Here is a 16121-nt window from a genome sequence, read left to right as displayed (position 1 = left end):
CCCAAGACATGGCCCTCATTTTTGCTGGCCTTGGCCTTGTATGGATCGAGGATGTGGGAGACAATTCTAAGGGATTGTTCCAGCAGTGAGTGGTGTGAGGTAACTGTAGCCTCAGCTTTTGTTGAACTGCTATTGGCTACGTTGAGTTTAGCTGTTCCTTCTGCCCCAATTCTTTTTTCCCTATTTCCCACTCTTATTAATCCAGAAAACATATTTTCCAACCTCTCTCCTTGTTCTTCTCAAAAAGATCCCCTGCGGGTTGAGGAGATGGTTCAGTGGGTAAAAGCAGTGACTGCTCTTCCAGAGGACTCAGCACCCACAGAGTAGTTGGTAATCACCTGTAGCTCCAGTTACAGAGGTTCCCAGTGCCCTCTTCTGGCCTTTTTGGGCACTTCATTCATGTGGTACACAGACATGCATGCAGACAAAATACTCATAAATAAAAAATAAAATACACTAAAAGAATACCCCTGGGAAAGGGGTGGATCGAGTATCTATGGTGCAACTCTGGAAGGAGACATTTGACTTCTTCAGGGGGCAATGCCTGAGAATGGTGGGAATGGCTCTCCTTGTGGCAAGACCCTGGAGACCCTGACCCATTATGAACAGTTTGCTGCATAATTCTGAACATGACCCCAGGAGAACTTCTACCCAGAAATGAGTAGAGGCTGATGAAAAATTAGAAATTATGCTGCCCAGTCTCTGGCTGGTCAACTGTCTAGCACCATTCACTTCCTTCAAAGAACAATGTAAGAGGGACCACTCACTAATCCATGAGACTACTGTAAATAATATACGATTTGACAGGAGCTATGAGTTGAAGATTCTCTCTCTCTCTCTCTCTCTCTCTCTCTCTCTCTCTCTCTCTCTCTCTCTCTCTCTCTCTCTTTGTGTGTGTGTGTGTCTGTGTGTGTCTGTGTCTGCATCCACACAACCAAGTTCCTACATTGGAGCGCTAACTCCAAGCTCTTCAGAATGTGGAGCATATCTGGTGATTAGGTCAAAATGAGAATACACTGGTCCCACCCCCCTCGGTGTCACATACTGCTGAGTCCATTAGAAGAAGAGGCAAAGTCACAGACACACAAAGGGAAGCCTCTGTGGGGACCCAAACAGAAAACGGGCATTCATTCACTAGGGAAAAGAGTCTGAGGAGAAATAGGCCTTCCTTGATCTTGAGCTCCTAGACTTCAGATCTGTAAGAAAATAAATTTACATTGTGTAGCGTCCAGTCCTGCAGCCCTCTGTTACTGTCAAGACGGTGGTTCGCCCGATGCTCTGTAGATGCTCACTTGAGCCAGGCAGTCCCTGCAGAGATGGGCACTGAGTTTGTACTTCCCAGTTTTCAGATTTTTCAGGCCATGACCTGGTTTTCCAGACCATCTTCTGTTTCCATAACTTCATTTCTGCTCAGTGTGAGTCCCTGGAGCTGGTGATTCGGCTTTAGTATCTCCTACAACCTTACACTTTTACTCCTGTGAACTTGTTTTTATGCTCTTGGGATGATTCTTTATGCTGTACCCTGAAACCCAAGATCCAGGAAGCTATCCTTGCTAGATTCTCTGCTTTCCTGAAACAGAGAGTGATCTGGATACCACAAGAGACACACATGTCTTAGCACTAATCCGTTCACTTAGGTCTAGGGCAGGCACGGTTACACACCTGGATCAGGAGTTCAGAGTTATCCTCAGCTACACAGCACATTTGATATCAGCATGGGGTACAAAAGACACTGTCAAAAAATACAGAAGAAAAAAATAACAATTCATTTTTTTTCTGATTCCCATTTTGAAATTTAGAAGGTATATCTTACTGGACAACCCAGTGTTTCCTAGATGTAAGCCTTTGACTATAATGTGTCAAAACTACTTGATTTAGGAAAAGAAAATTTTTAACATATTTCAATTTTTAATTTGAAAAATTAGGTACACAAACATATTCTTCCCAAGACAGAATATTTATTTGATCCTTTAGGTCACCCTTCTCCAGTCATATTGTTTCGGAGGCATTTGAATGTCTCATGGAACCATTATGCATCCTGGACCACCACAGATGCTTAGGGACCCTTGAGGCCTTGGGACTCTGCTTTGGCCTACAGAATAGATAGACTACAGAGTAAGGTGGACCCTGTGCAAACACTATTACAGAACATCAGATCTGAGCTTGCCGCCCAAAGACACTGGTGTGACATTTATTTAGTTGTATTCCCTCAGCGTTCTCTGATGCCCTTGGATGTAGTCAAGGTTCCAGAATTGAGTGACAAGAGCTGCTCTGTACTCTGGTGACTAAGGCATTGTTTCTGGGTCAAGCTTATCACGACTTCGTTTTCCCTTGGGGGAGTGCTCTTCTAGTACAATCCTCAGCAAAGCATGGAGAGCCTCTGGTAGGCTTCCTGCAGTTCTCCAAAAGTGCTCCAGACAGCTGAATTGCTGTCTCAGGAAAAGCAAGAGCTTCCTGCCTCAGCAGCTCCCGCAGCTCCCTCCCTACACATTGCTGAAGAACCTGCTATAGAAAGAATGTAGGAAAAAATGTGATTGCTCTTCAGAGAAACTAAAAATGCTGGCTTCGTTCTTCTCTGCATGTACTATGTTGCCATCATTGCTGTCAGGTCTAATTTAGGACACCCCATTTCTGTATGTGATTATCACAGATGAGACTTTAGTATGATTTTACCAGAGAAACCATGAGAGATCCCAGTTCTATCTCCTAAATGCCCTGGGCCTGTAGATTCCTGTCCACTGAGACTACCTTGCAAGTATGATTCTGTTTCTACTGGTTTCAAAATCCACTCAGTGAACCCTGACACTGGAGTGTTTTGAGTACTTTTGTGGTAACCATAGCATTTTCCTGGCCAGAGCTCTCATTAAAGGTGACCACACTTAGCTGGGCAGTGGTAGCACGCATCTTTAATTCCAGCACTCGGGAGGCAGAGGCAGGTGGATCTCTGTGAGTTTGAGGCCAGCCTGGTCTACAGAGCAAGTTCCAGAAAGAGCCCCAAAGGTACAGAGAAACCCTGTCTCAAAAAACAAAACAAATTAAAAAATAAAAAAGTGACCACATCTAAATGCTTCAGTTTAAAATCTCATGGGGACCTTGGAAGAGGGTTGAAGGGAAGGGGAGAGGCAGGGAGGAAAGCAGAGAAAAATGTAGAGCTCAATAAAAATTTTAAAAAAAGAATGTGAAATGAAGAGTTGTTAGATATACCCAAATAACTATCCACATTAAAACTGCTGTTTGAAGAGAAAAATAAATAAAATCTCAGGTCTGGTTCGCCATGGAAGTTAATTAAATGAAAACACACAGAAGCTAATCTAAGGTAGTAAGGGTTTTTCATAGCAGATTCCTCCTGTGTAGGCCAGCCTGGTATGATCTAGGCTTGTTTCTTCTGAAGAATGCAAATAACCACAAGAATTAGGCTGTCCCTGTGATCAAAGTCACACAGAAGAGCTGGGGTATCACGAGAAGACCAACAACGAACCCGACAAAGGAAGGGGAAAGGTTCTTTCCCTACACATGCACCATTGCAGAATACTCCATAGCTGAGAAATGTTATCAACAGGTCTTATCACCTGCCCAGATAAACTGTCAGCAGTTAAAAACAATATGATGAACAAGGAAAGAGTCCTCACTTGTTGGACTGAATTATCTCCAGTCCAACTCTGCTGTTGCGCTTCTAACCACAAATTCCTTGCCCTTAACTCTCCTTTAATATGTGTACTTCTTATTACTAGGAAATTTTGAGACAACATCACCATGCAGATCTATAATTTACGTAGATACCTGATAAGATAAGGTATGTAAGTATATTGGATTTTCAGCAGCCCGTGTCAATTATCATTTTGATCAAATATCTCCTAGCCAATGTAAACTCCATTTCTGTTTACATGAAACAAGAAGCTTGTCACCCCAAAGTTCTTCCACCACGGCCATGCTGGGCCATGGTGGCTGTTGCATTTCAGAAGATGCCAATGCTGTAATGCTTCCCCTGAAGTTTCTTCCAGCAGAAGATCTGGCCACATGTGACAGATTAACTGAGTTCCACTTCTTGTTTCAAGGAAGAGTCAGGCTCTGAGTTAGATACTTACCTCAACATAAGCTGGATCTTCTGGCTGCTAGCCAGAAGTCAAAGGCCAAGGTCACAGGACAGGCAGTGGGGACAGACAGAGACATTGTAAGTGCAAATCCTTTGGCCTCCAGGGAACTGAAGTCTGGTCATGTGGCACACCTTCCAAGCAGGCCAAACAATGGCAGAAACTAAAGTGACAGTTAAGTGTGAAGATGAACTTGCATATCCATGCTGGAGGAGATGTAGGGATAATTGGTCTGGTATCCATGACACTGAGGGGAACTTTGTTACAAGGGTTGAACAAGTTGTCATTCAGTTTAAATCTAGGCTCAACTGTTATAAACTATAAAATTCTTTTTAGGTTTAAATATTGTCTCAAATGCAGAATAGCTGGGAGGCACTTGGTAGCCAGTAATCATAGAAAGCCTCAACCAAGAGAAACTGGTATTTTTTTTAAAATTAATTAGAACAAAAACTTTTTATGGTAAATGATTAACAAATAAACAAACAAAAATTTAACCCAGACTTTACCTTGAAATATAAAAATAAATCTATTTTATAGATAGCCAGATTTAGATTATATGGCCAACAAATCCTTGCGCAGATTCCCTTTGTAGATATCTCAGACCTGGAGATTAGAAACATCAGATGTCCTAGTAGGCGTGTCCAGCTTGCAGTTTACAGTCACATGTGCCTCTGGATTATTATCAATCTAGCTTATCCAGAAATTTAATCTTATAGGGTTCTTTTGAGATTTCTTTTCCTTTCCGTCCCTCCCTTCCTTCCTTTCTTCTTTACTTTCTTCCTTCCTTTCATTTTCTTTCTTTCTTGTTGGTAACTCTATCATGCAGCTCTTAAGCACAAACGTAGATGACAGTGTCACTTCTCAGTGCCAAAGGTGGGGCCCTGCACAAGTTGAACCCACCTAGGACAAAGGAGTAGACTCTTTTTCCTTTACATTCCTCCAATGAGCAACACTGACATTAGATCAAGGTGTGAATAGGCACCCACATACTTGATATCTACCTTACATTATGCAGCAGCCAACAGAGGAAGCAAAGTAGTTTCAAGAACCATCCTCAAATTCTTTCTCCCCTGCCCTCATTACCAGTATAACTAATCTCCTCTGATCGCCCTCACTACCAGTATAACTAATCTCCCCTGATTCACCCTCACTACCAGTATAACTAATCTACCCTGATTCATCCTTATATTTTCCTCTAAAATGGAACCAAATAAACACGCAGGTCTGCCTGCAGTAACTTAACTCCTTTTCCTGTGGGTTTCCTAATTTCAATGTAACTAACATTAAGAAGGAGGCCCATTTTCAGGTCAGCTAGGCTGGAGTACATGTATCTGAGCTTTAGCTAACCTCCCACTTCATCAGGTCAGTCTCTAGGTGTCTTAAAGATTTTGAATGTCTCGTGTCATCCAAGATGGCACTGACCAATTTACTGCACCAAAGATAAAACCTGACATCACAGCTTGTTCCTATTGGTTTTCCCTCCTTTGTATTCTGACTTTGTAAGTCTGGGTCAGATGGCAAGAACACAAGGAAAACCTGGAGAAGCCCTCTCAACTGTAGACAAAGACCAGGAAAGAAGGCTAGGAGCCACTATGTCATACACAGGAAGAGTCTTGAAGGGGATTTCCTTTCTTATACTATCCTCCACCCCACCCATCCTTCCTCCACCTGTTTCAGCAGCCCTGAAATTTGATTTGTTAAAAACAAGAAAGAGCTGGGCTGTGGTGGTGTACACCTTTAATCCCAGCACTTGGGAAACAGAGTTTGAGGCCAGCCTGGTATACAAAGTTAGTTCCAGGACAGTCAAGGCTATATAGAGAAACCCTGTCTCAAAAAACTAAACCAAAACAAAACAAAAACAACAACAAAAAGAAAGTAGCCAAAGTGGTAGCACCAACTTCAAATCCTAATGTTTGTGAGGATGTCAATGGAGAAAGTGAGTTGGGAGCTAGCCTGGGATACAAAGTCAGCCTGATTCTCAAACAATTAAAAACAAAAACAAAAAAAACTGGTGGAGAGTTTAGTTCTGAAGCCAGAGGAAGAATGGAAGGGGTGCTCGAAAGGCAGAAAGTACAGGGAATGAGACAAGATCTATTCATTGTGCCAGCTAAGTACTGGATATGGTGCCAAGAGAAGTATATGCTAAACAAGTATATACCTCAAGAAGCTGGGTAGATGCCTGACGATCTGGATTATGATATAAACCACCACTCCAACCCCAGGCTTACTTGAGTGCAGCATGAATCAGGCAGACCCAAACACCAAATGAAGGTGAAGACTGTAGTGATGTTAATATCTCCCCCAAATAGAAGGCCGCTTAATGTCGGGAGCTGTCTGCAATAATGCCCACAAATAGATCGGCACAAATTACTATCAAGCACAACAATATCATTATTTCGGGTGTTCACACTTGCTGCCTAGAAAGTCTGTTGATCCTGGGGGATTTCCTCTGGCTAGACTGAGGTGGGGTAGATGGATTTTGAGATTTATAAGGAACTATTTTCAGGTTTCAAACATTAAAAATAATTATATGATTTTAGTTTGCTCTGGTTAGTTTTTGTCAACTTGACACAAACGAGAGTCATCTGGAAAGAAGAAACCTCAATTAAAGAATTGTCTCCATCAAATTGGCATGTGAGTACGTTTATCAGGAATTTTTTGATCAATTATTGATATGGGAGGACCCAACCTGAGTAGTAGCACCATGGTCAGGCATCCTGAGTTTATTAAATAACAAAAAAGAGCAACCCAATAAACAACATTTTCTGTGGTTTCTGCCTTTGCTGCTACTGGAGTTCCTGTCCTGATCTCCCTCAGGGATGGGCAGTGGTCTGGACAAGGAAGCTTAACAAGCCCTTCCCTTTCCGAGTTGCTTTAGGTCAGCACTTACCACCGCAGCAGAGAAACAAGCTAGAGCATACTTGTGGGTACATTTACACTGTGACTTAGAGAATAGTATTATATAGGCTATTACAAGTCGCCTACAAGACAAAATGCTAGTTGTGGGTTTACAGGTAAGGAACTTGGCTGTTTTCTAGTTCACAGAGTGAACCCTTAGTCCTGAAAACACACAATTTTAAAAATAACCAATGCTGGCGGAGTCTGAGCTGTGTCGGTATGTGTCACGGCTAAACAAGCTTTTAGGAAGTGTCTTCTACTCTTTGACAGAGGATTGGTTGAAAGGAGTGCCACTGAAACTGTAGCCAAAGGTGGCATGATGCTTCCAGAAAAGTCTCAAGGAAAAGCATTGCAAGCAAGCAACAGTAGTGATTGTGGGATCAGGCGCTAAAGGAAAGTGTGAAAGCTGGAGACAAAGTTCTTCTCCCAAAATACAAAGGCACCAAAATTGTTCTAGATGACAATGGCTATTACTTATATAGAGAAGGCGACTGTAGTGGTGTAAAATAAAATGGTTCCCAAAGGGAGTGCCACTATTAGGAGGTGTGAGACAGTCAGTGGACTTCCTGTTGCCTGCAAGATGTAGCACTCTTAGCTACTCCAGGACCACGTCTGCATGCACACCACCATTCTTCCCTTCACTATCATAAAGGACTGAACCTCAGAAACTGCAAGCCAGCCACCCCAATTAAATGTTTTCTTATGTGTTGCCGTGGTCATGGTGTCTCTCCAGAGCAATAAAACCACCTAAGACAGTGACATTCTCAGAAAGTCTGTGGACTGAAATCCCTGTTGAAATGGTGCCACATGAAGCTGCCCATTCATCTGACATTCTGAACTATTTCATCACATAATTTCCATGCCTCCATTTTATATTAAGCAGATGATGCCTAAAAATAAACAATTACCACTGCTTTAATAACAAACATGAAAGGATTTAGACTCCAGGCAACTTAATTTGAAGCCTATTTCCACCAAGGAATATATTTCTACCATGGATCTTTAGAAGGAAAAAGATAACAAACTGTGTGAGAATCCACTTAACTAACAATAAACAACAGCTATTAGAGTTTTCTGACATGCTGTTGGTTTTGACAGATTAAGTACTCAAAGATAATTGTCATTTCATCCATTTTTGATTACATATAGAATCTAACATAGTGTTTAAGATGTATGTAATATTTATAGAGAATAAATAGATACATACTTGCTCATAGAGAATAATATTATTGAGACAATTACATATTTTGAGAAAAACTATTCAATAAGAATTGAAGAGGAAGTAAGAATGCATACATGGAGAGTGGCCCGGCCATTTACTTATGGAATGCTTTTGTCTTCTGATCCAATGCATTTTATTTTTCTCAGATGCCTGCTCACTCTTACTGATGGGCCAGTGTCTTGGTATTAGGTGGCTGCTAGCATGAAATTGTTTAGAGAAAAATGGACTGTGATGTTCTGGATCAAAGTGTTAAGTTTCATGAAATTGTTTTCATAAATATTTAATATATGCAGGATTTACATTTCAAGGAAATGATTCACAATAATACATAAGGAAGAAATAATACGTCACTTCAGACAAATGCATTCTATCTTGATGTCAATATCTGGAGGGCATCCCTGTTGAGTGCCCAAATCTCCATTGCAGAGAGTGAGCAGTTCAAATTCTAGTACAAGCAGTAATGTTTGAAGGTCATATTTCTTTATAACTCTTTTCTATACTTCAACCCACAGAAATGTGAGCAATTTCTTTGCTATAGGTTTCCTAGTTCTCAAAACTTGGGGACCATGGATGGATGTAGGGAGTGGTTAGCGGGACTTATTCTGTGTGTCAGCCTCCCTCTCAAGACTGCCTGTGCTGTTCTTGTATCTTGGGTTGGGAAAAGCATCTCCATGATCAAAAAGACAACTCCTTAGGATACGAGTGCATGTGTAAAAGAATCAGCTAGTGTTTGGCAAGGCTCTGGCACCTTCTGCAAGAGAACACAACACTGAATATTTATAGCCTTGGTCTTGGGTTTTTTCCTTGCATTAATAAAAAATAAAAAAGGAAAGAAATATCATTCCATTTTAGTTAGTTTTTCTGTCTTTCCATCTCCCAACACTGGATTCTAGAATCTTGTTTCGTTTTTCTTTTTCAAGACAGGGTTTCTCTGCATAGCCGTGGCTATACTGGAACTTGCTCTATAGACGAGGCTGGCTTTGAACTCACAGAGATTTACCTGCCTCTGCCTCCCAAGTGCTGGGAGTAATGGTGAGCACCACCACTGCCTGGCTAGAACCCAGTTCTTTAAGTCGTGTACCACAACTCCATGTTGGGGTCACATAACTGAATGTGGGGATTGTGAAAATTATTGTGATAGTAAAACCTTTCTGAACAGTAATAAAATAAGAATGGTAGAATGATAGAACATATATATAGCAAAGTCATTTTATGATTTATTATTATTAAACACTCAATTTGTATGCGTAGTTTATATACCTGAGATCCCATGAACATGTCTTTAAAAAGAAGGCATCCCAAATGGATCAAACTTAAGAAGCTTCCTCTAGTCTGGCATGAGATCGCTACCTGTCACCAATCTGCCCGCGTGTCTGTCCTTGACTGTCACCTTCACGTCTGCCCTTGACCGTCACCTTCACGTCTGCCCTTGACCGTCACCTTCACGTCTGCCCTTGACCGTCACCTTCACGTCTGCCCTTGACCGTCACCTTCACGTCTGCCCTTGACCGTCACCTTCACATCTGCCCTTGACCGTCACCTTCACGTCTGCCCTTGACCGTCACCTTCACATCTGCCCTTGACCGTCACCTTCACATCTGCCCTTGACCGTCACCTTCACGTCTGCCCTTGACTGTCACCATCCCTGTTGTCAGTCCCCAGCCGTGAGTTGTTCCCTAAGTAGGTCCTCCCATTTCCATCCTTGAATTGCCAACACCTGAGGAGAGAAACATTTCTCCCCATAGTCAGGTGTATCCACTGTCCTTCCCCATCTCATCGGCACCATTTCTCATCAGCTACACGATTTTTCCATTTCCTTCCTTACGCAGTTTCATTTGTCCAGAGGTGCCCTCCCTGCTCTCCCCATCCCTGTTTCCTTCCTTCCTCTTCCTCTTTCCTTCCCTCTGTGGAACAGAACTTCATTACCTGGTCCAATTGCCTTAGTATTAATTTATCTACTTAAAAATCCCCTTCTCTCTCTCTCTCTCTCTCTCTCTCTCTCTCTCTCTCTCTCTCTCTCTCTCTCTCTCTCTCTCTCTCTCTGTCTCTGCAGACTGACAGAGTTTTTAGTGTCAACTGAGAAATACTCTGAAATGGGTAGGAACAGATAGGATATCTGTTTATGTTGGGTGATTCTAAAATTATTTTTACTTCTGTCTTAGTTAGGGTTTTTATTGCTGTGAAGAGACATCAAGACCACAATAACCCTTATAAACATTTAACTGGGATGGCTTACATTTTCAGAGGCTCAGGCCATTATCATCCTGGTGCGACATGGTGGTATGCAGGCAGACATAGTGCTGAGAAGTAGCTCAGTGTCCTAATCTTGGCTTACAAGTGGTCTGTCTCACAGGGCATGGTTTGAGCATATATGAGACCTCAAAGCCCACCTCCACGGTGACACACCTCCTCCAACAAAACACACCTACTCCAACAAGGCCACATCTCCCATTACTAGCTCTCCATTTGGGGACCATTTTCTTTCAAACCACCACAACGATCTTTCATGTATGTTTCTATTTTTATGCTTCTAACTTAATCTGATTTTTAAATTCAGTGTACTTTTGCTCTCATCTTCCAAAACATTTAGTGAACAAAATTGTTCAGTGACTAAATGATTATATTTAAAGGTTACCTATATCAGTAAATCAAATAATTACAAATGGATATGGTAAGGATATCTGATCAAGTATTTTCTTTCTGTCGACTGTATCTTAGAATGTTGATTTTCAGGTGATTTTTAGAAGATTCACTATCAGAATGTCAGACATTAAAAATTTACTTCTAAAATGAATGGTATCCTCAGTAATTGCATAGCTACAACAAATTCTGGAAAAGAATTTAATATTTTCACTTACAGAGGTTCATTTAAACATGTAAGTTCCATACAGAAACTAGAGAATGTTTGCTTCTCCATCATTTTCAAAATTAAACTAAGCAAACAGAATATAGGAAGCATATTCCCCAGAGAAACTTAGAAAATGTCACAGCTACAATACGCAGATATAAATGCTGATACTTTGGTTTCTCCTGGAAAAGGTAAGTGATCTCTAGTTTGAGCTATAAATTTGAGAGGGGAGAAAGCATTCTTGCCCATTAGACAACTTTTGGTTGCTATAGCAGATTCCTGAGGCAAATGAACTTTTACCTAGGAGAATTTATTTGGGGGTATGATTTCAGAGGTTTTAGTACCTGGTCAAGTTGTCTCCTTACTTACTATTGGTCCTGTGGTGATACAGAACATTGGGGGGAGTGCACAGGGGATTGCAGTCACTCACCCATGACAACTGAAGGAGAGTAAGAAAGAGGACCAAAGTAAGGGCCCAGCATTTCCATCAAAGGTGCTCCTCCACTGACCTAACTTCCATCAAAGGTGCTCCTCCATTGACCTAACTTCCTCCAGAGAGCCTCAGTAGTGCCATTGACTGGCTACCAGGCCTTTAACACACAAGACTCTGAAGAGGAAATGATTTAGATTCGAGCTGTAGCATCTATGTGTGTCAGCAACAGACGCCTAAGAACACCAGGTGGTTTTCATCAGTGTAATGACATGGGTTCTTGCAGTATCTAAGTCTCAATGTTGTGACTTTAGAATCTTTTACTGCTGACACCAACATCTTTTAATTTATTTCCCTCACAAATCCAATACCCAAACCAAGTAATGCCACACCATACATATTCCCTCTAGGTCTCGTCTATGTACAGCAATCCAGTAATCTGCAACCAAGTAGTTCCATGTTGGCCGTGTTCCCAACTGCCTTCGGTTTCATGGAATAATCTAGCATGTGGACCTGGATTTAGATCTCCTGGCTCTGTAATAATCTGGATGATAAAAGAGTTCCCATGCAGATGTTGGAAGAATTAAATATATGTGATGAGAGTTACTCAACTGGTATTAATTATTAATACTTGCTTTCCTGAGAGTTTCAGGCTGCTCACATATCATTGTATAGAAATTTAGACTTAGTGATAAGTGAATTCAAAATTAATTGGAATATATACATATTTTCTGGATTTTCTGTTTACCTATTAAAAAGCAACTGCTTCCCAATTACCCAGGTCCATAAGGAGACTTACTATGGTGGTTAGTGGATTGGCAAACTTGATGGGATTGAGAATTGCCATAGAAATAAGTCTCTGGACATGTCTGTGAGGGATTTTCTAGTTTAGGCTAAATGAGGTGGGAAGACTCCCATGGAATGTGGGCCATGCCATCCCATGACTTGGGATCCTGAGTACCATAAAGAAGAAGTGCAGCTGAGTAAGTACTAAATTCAGCTCTCTCTGCTTCCTGTCTATGAATGCAATGTTAGCAGCCTCGAGCTCCTTACGCCATCTCTGATTCTGCCATGATGCACTATAATCTTTAGAACTAGAAGCCAAATAAGCCCCCTCTCTCTCCCTCAGACTGCTTTTGTCAAGTATTTTGTGGCACCATAGAAACAAATAACTAATATAGCAACTATAAAGAATAAAAATAAGAAGCATAGATAAGAATGTGGAGAAACAGTAGTTCTTGTGTACTGCTTACAGGGGGTGTAAGCTGGCACACCCCTATAGCCGATTGTATGTTCATTCCTTCAGAACTTGAAAGGAGAACTGATATTTGGCCTAATAATCCTACCCCAGGTGCATGCCCCACATAATTGAAAAAAGAATCTTGAAGAGGTATTGGTACACACAGGTTCACAGCAGATTTTCTCTAACATCCAATAGAGAAAACGGCTCAAATGTCTATGGAAGGATTAATGTGCACACAAAAAGTGAATCTTGATTTGCACTTAAAATGCAAATATACAATGGAATATTATTCAATTTTAAAGAAGAAGATAATTATAATAGATGTCACAAGTATGAACCTGAGGATGTTATGATAGATGAAATATGGCAGGTACAAAAGGATTTAGGATCCCACTTATATGAGATGCCTAGAGTGATCAAATTCATAGGTCAGAGACTACAATGGTGGCAGGGAGTTATTGTCTATCAGGTACAATTTTAACAGACAGGATGAAGATGTTTGTAGAAGATGGTGGGGGTGGTGGTAATACAACAATATACATGTGTGTAGAAACACTAAATTTGAACTAAAGTTACTTAAGATGGGATTGTGTGTATTTTAACATAATTCTTTGAAAAAGCAATTGATCTGACATATTAATATCTTTCAAATATTATTAGAACAACGCTCTGCAAAATGGATGTTTTGTTTTATTCTAGTGATTTCATGAAGCAAGTCTTCTGTGCATAGTGCACTCTGTAAAATACACTTTATATCAATTACACTCACTGCCTGGCTCCACAAGTTGTAGGTGGAACTACAAGCCTTGTTTTGCCAAGCTGTTAGATGGAAGTTTCTGTCTAATAAGGTCCCTATGATTATTAAATTAAATGATGCGTGCAAATATACCGGGAGGCTTGTGGCACAGATGAGCATCTGATGTGCTTTCTTCCTTCTGCAGATAGACTCATTGACATGATAATGAATTCCATTTTCAGCATACAATCAACTACGATCGGGGAGAGACACTGGAAACTGAGTAAGGTGGTACCTTTCCCCCCTGAGGATAAGGGGGCCTTGCAGCTTCACAGCACACAGGTTCACACTTTGATATCAACTATTTGGTACCACAGGGAGCAAGAGCTCTCACTATTCACCTACCCATCCGTCCATCTAATCTGGACTCTTTCCAAACCAATGACGGGGTCAGCCCCTTCATCAGAATGCTCCAATCTGCTCTGATGCGCTTAGCTTCAGAAGTGTTTCTACACGTTTCTAAGCCCCATACAACAAATTCTCAAGGAAATGTAAACACTGCATTCTTCGTGCGTCTAAAAGAAAAAAGAAAAAAAATACATACAACATGATGGATTCAGAAGAGATTTCCTAACTTCTTTCCAAAGGTGACTTGTTCGTCACTTGTTACATTTGTTTAGATAGTTTTGCTGCTTTTCCAAGCTATCTCATACAGAATCTTCCCTTTCCCATTACACTAATTGGCAATGTAAATATTTTAACAAACGCTGTGGGATTACTTTACCTCTGCTTTAGGTAAATGTGTAATTTAACACGATCACGACAACTTGCATCAGCCCATCATTTGATGCCACTCAGCCTCCAATGAATTAATTACATGGCAAAGAAGTTTGCGAGAACTTCAAATCAGAAATGAACTTGTTTGGGGACTATCAAGACATGTCTTCATGTCAGCCCATGACCTTCCCAAAAGAGCATGCGTTAAGAATTTTGTTGGTATTTGTTTCAGTCAAAGAGAATAAATTTCTATAGGCAAACATGTTCTGAACTTTTGGCCTATTAATTATCTCTTGTAATTAGAGAGACGGCTAATTATACTGCTAATTTGTAGAAGTTCACCCTGAACGGAGTTTGCCCTAAAAAGCTCTATTTCATATTCATTAAATCACATTTGTACAATCTCTCCACACGGTTTTCATGGTGTGGAGAATGCTTGGATCAGGATACAGAACATTCTTCTTTCTTGATTTTCCCTTCTCTTCTTCATCCTATTATTTCTGCCTCCAGAGTGTCATAGTTAGAAAAGTCTGTTTTAGCAGTCTTGACCTAACTAATAAATAAGGACAAACATGACAAGAAGTTGATTCTTAAGAAAGGCTCTTTCCGTGTGTTCTACTATCCACTGGTAGTTGACCAGACAGCCAGGTCAGTTTTGGAATGAAAGGCTCCAAGCTACTTTTTTGGTTATAATGACGTCAGTCCTATAAAACCTAATGCAGCCACTCAGCTCACATCCTCCCAGTGTTGGCACTATGGCTCGTTTTGGTGGCACTTGATTTTGAGGTATCCTCCAGCGACAGCACTGGACCTCTTGGAGAGCTGGTGCTGGAGAAGAGCAAGGGAGCTGTTACACATGTCCTCCATTCTGCTCCCTCTGGTCACCCACTTTAGAAGGGTATCCAATACCTCATGTGCTTTCCTAGAATCTTAATTTTTCTTTTATTAAAAGATTTTATTAAAATCTTAATTTTTCTTTTATTAAAAGAACATGGATTTTTTCCTATAAAATATATTCTAATTATGTTTTCACTTCCCCCACTCCTCCCAGTTCCTCCACACTTCCTCCCCCATCTGAATCCATGCCTCCCTGTCTCATCAGAAATCAAACAGGCATCTAAGGGTTATAATAAAATAAAACAAAATACACGAAGATAAATCAAAAACAAACCAACCAGAATTGGAGAAAACAACAAAACAAGAAAAAGAGCCAAAGAAAAGGCCTGAGAAATACACATAGATGCAGAGACACATATGTACAGACACAGGAATCCCATCGAAACACAAAACTAGAAGCCACAATATATACACAGAAGACTTTCAATGTTAAAAAAATGTCTTAACAGCATTATGAGAAAGAGAACCTCCAAAGATACCACTGAATTCATTTTTATTGGTCATCTACTGGGCATGGGGCCTATCCTCAAAAGGGATTTTTTTTCTCCAGTAAGACACCCATGGCTTCCTAAATAAGTGGCTATCAATTGAAGATAGCTTCTGGATTAGGGATGGGGTCATGTGTCCCCTTCAAACCAATACCCAATGATGTCCAGGTGGCCACAAACCTGAGAGCAGAGAAATCAGTGATCTAGAGGAAAACCAAATACTATTGTTCTGCTAAAGGAGCACAGCAGTAAAATGACTCTGTCTGGCATTCTGCTTTACTCATAGCTCACTACCTTGCTCAGCCGTCATCAGAGAAGCTTCCTCCTGCAGCAGAGGGAAGAAGTACAGACACTACGGCCAGACAATATGCAGAAAATGAGAGATCTTGACACACTCAACCATAAATGGGATGGCCACCAAATCCTTCCCCTCAGCTCAGAGAACCCTGCAGAAGAGGAGGTAGAAAGAGTGTATGAGCCAGAGGGGATGG

The sequence above is a fragment of the Arvicola amphibius genome, chromosome 6 (genome assembly GCF_903992535.2).
Source record: "Arvicola amphibius chromosome 6, mArvAmp1.2, whole genome shotgun sequence".
NCBI classification, from domain to species: Eukaryota; Metazoa; Chordata; class Mammalia; order Rodentia; family Cricetidae; genus Arvicola; species Arvicola amphibius.
Note: the sequence above shows the minus strand (reverse complement) of the source record.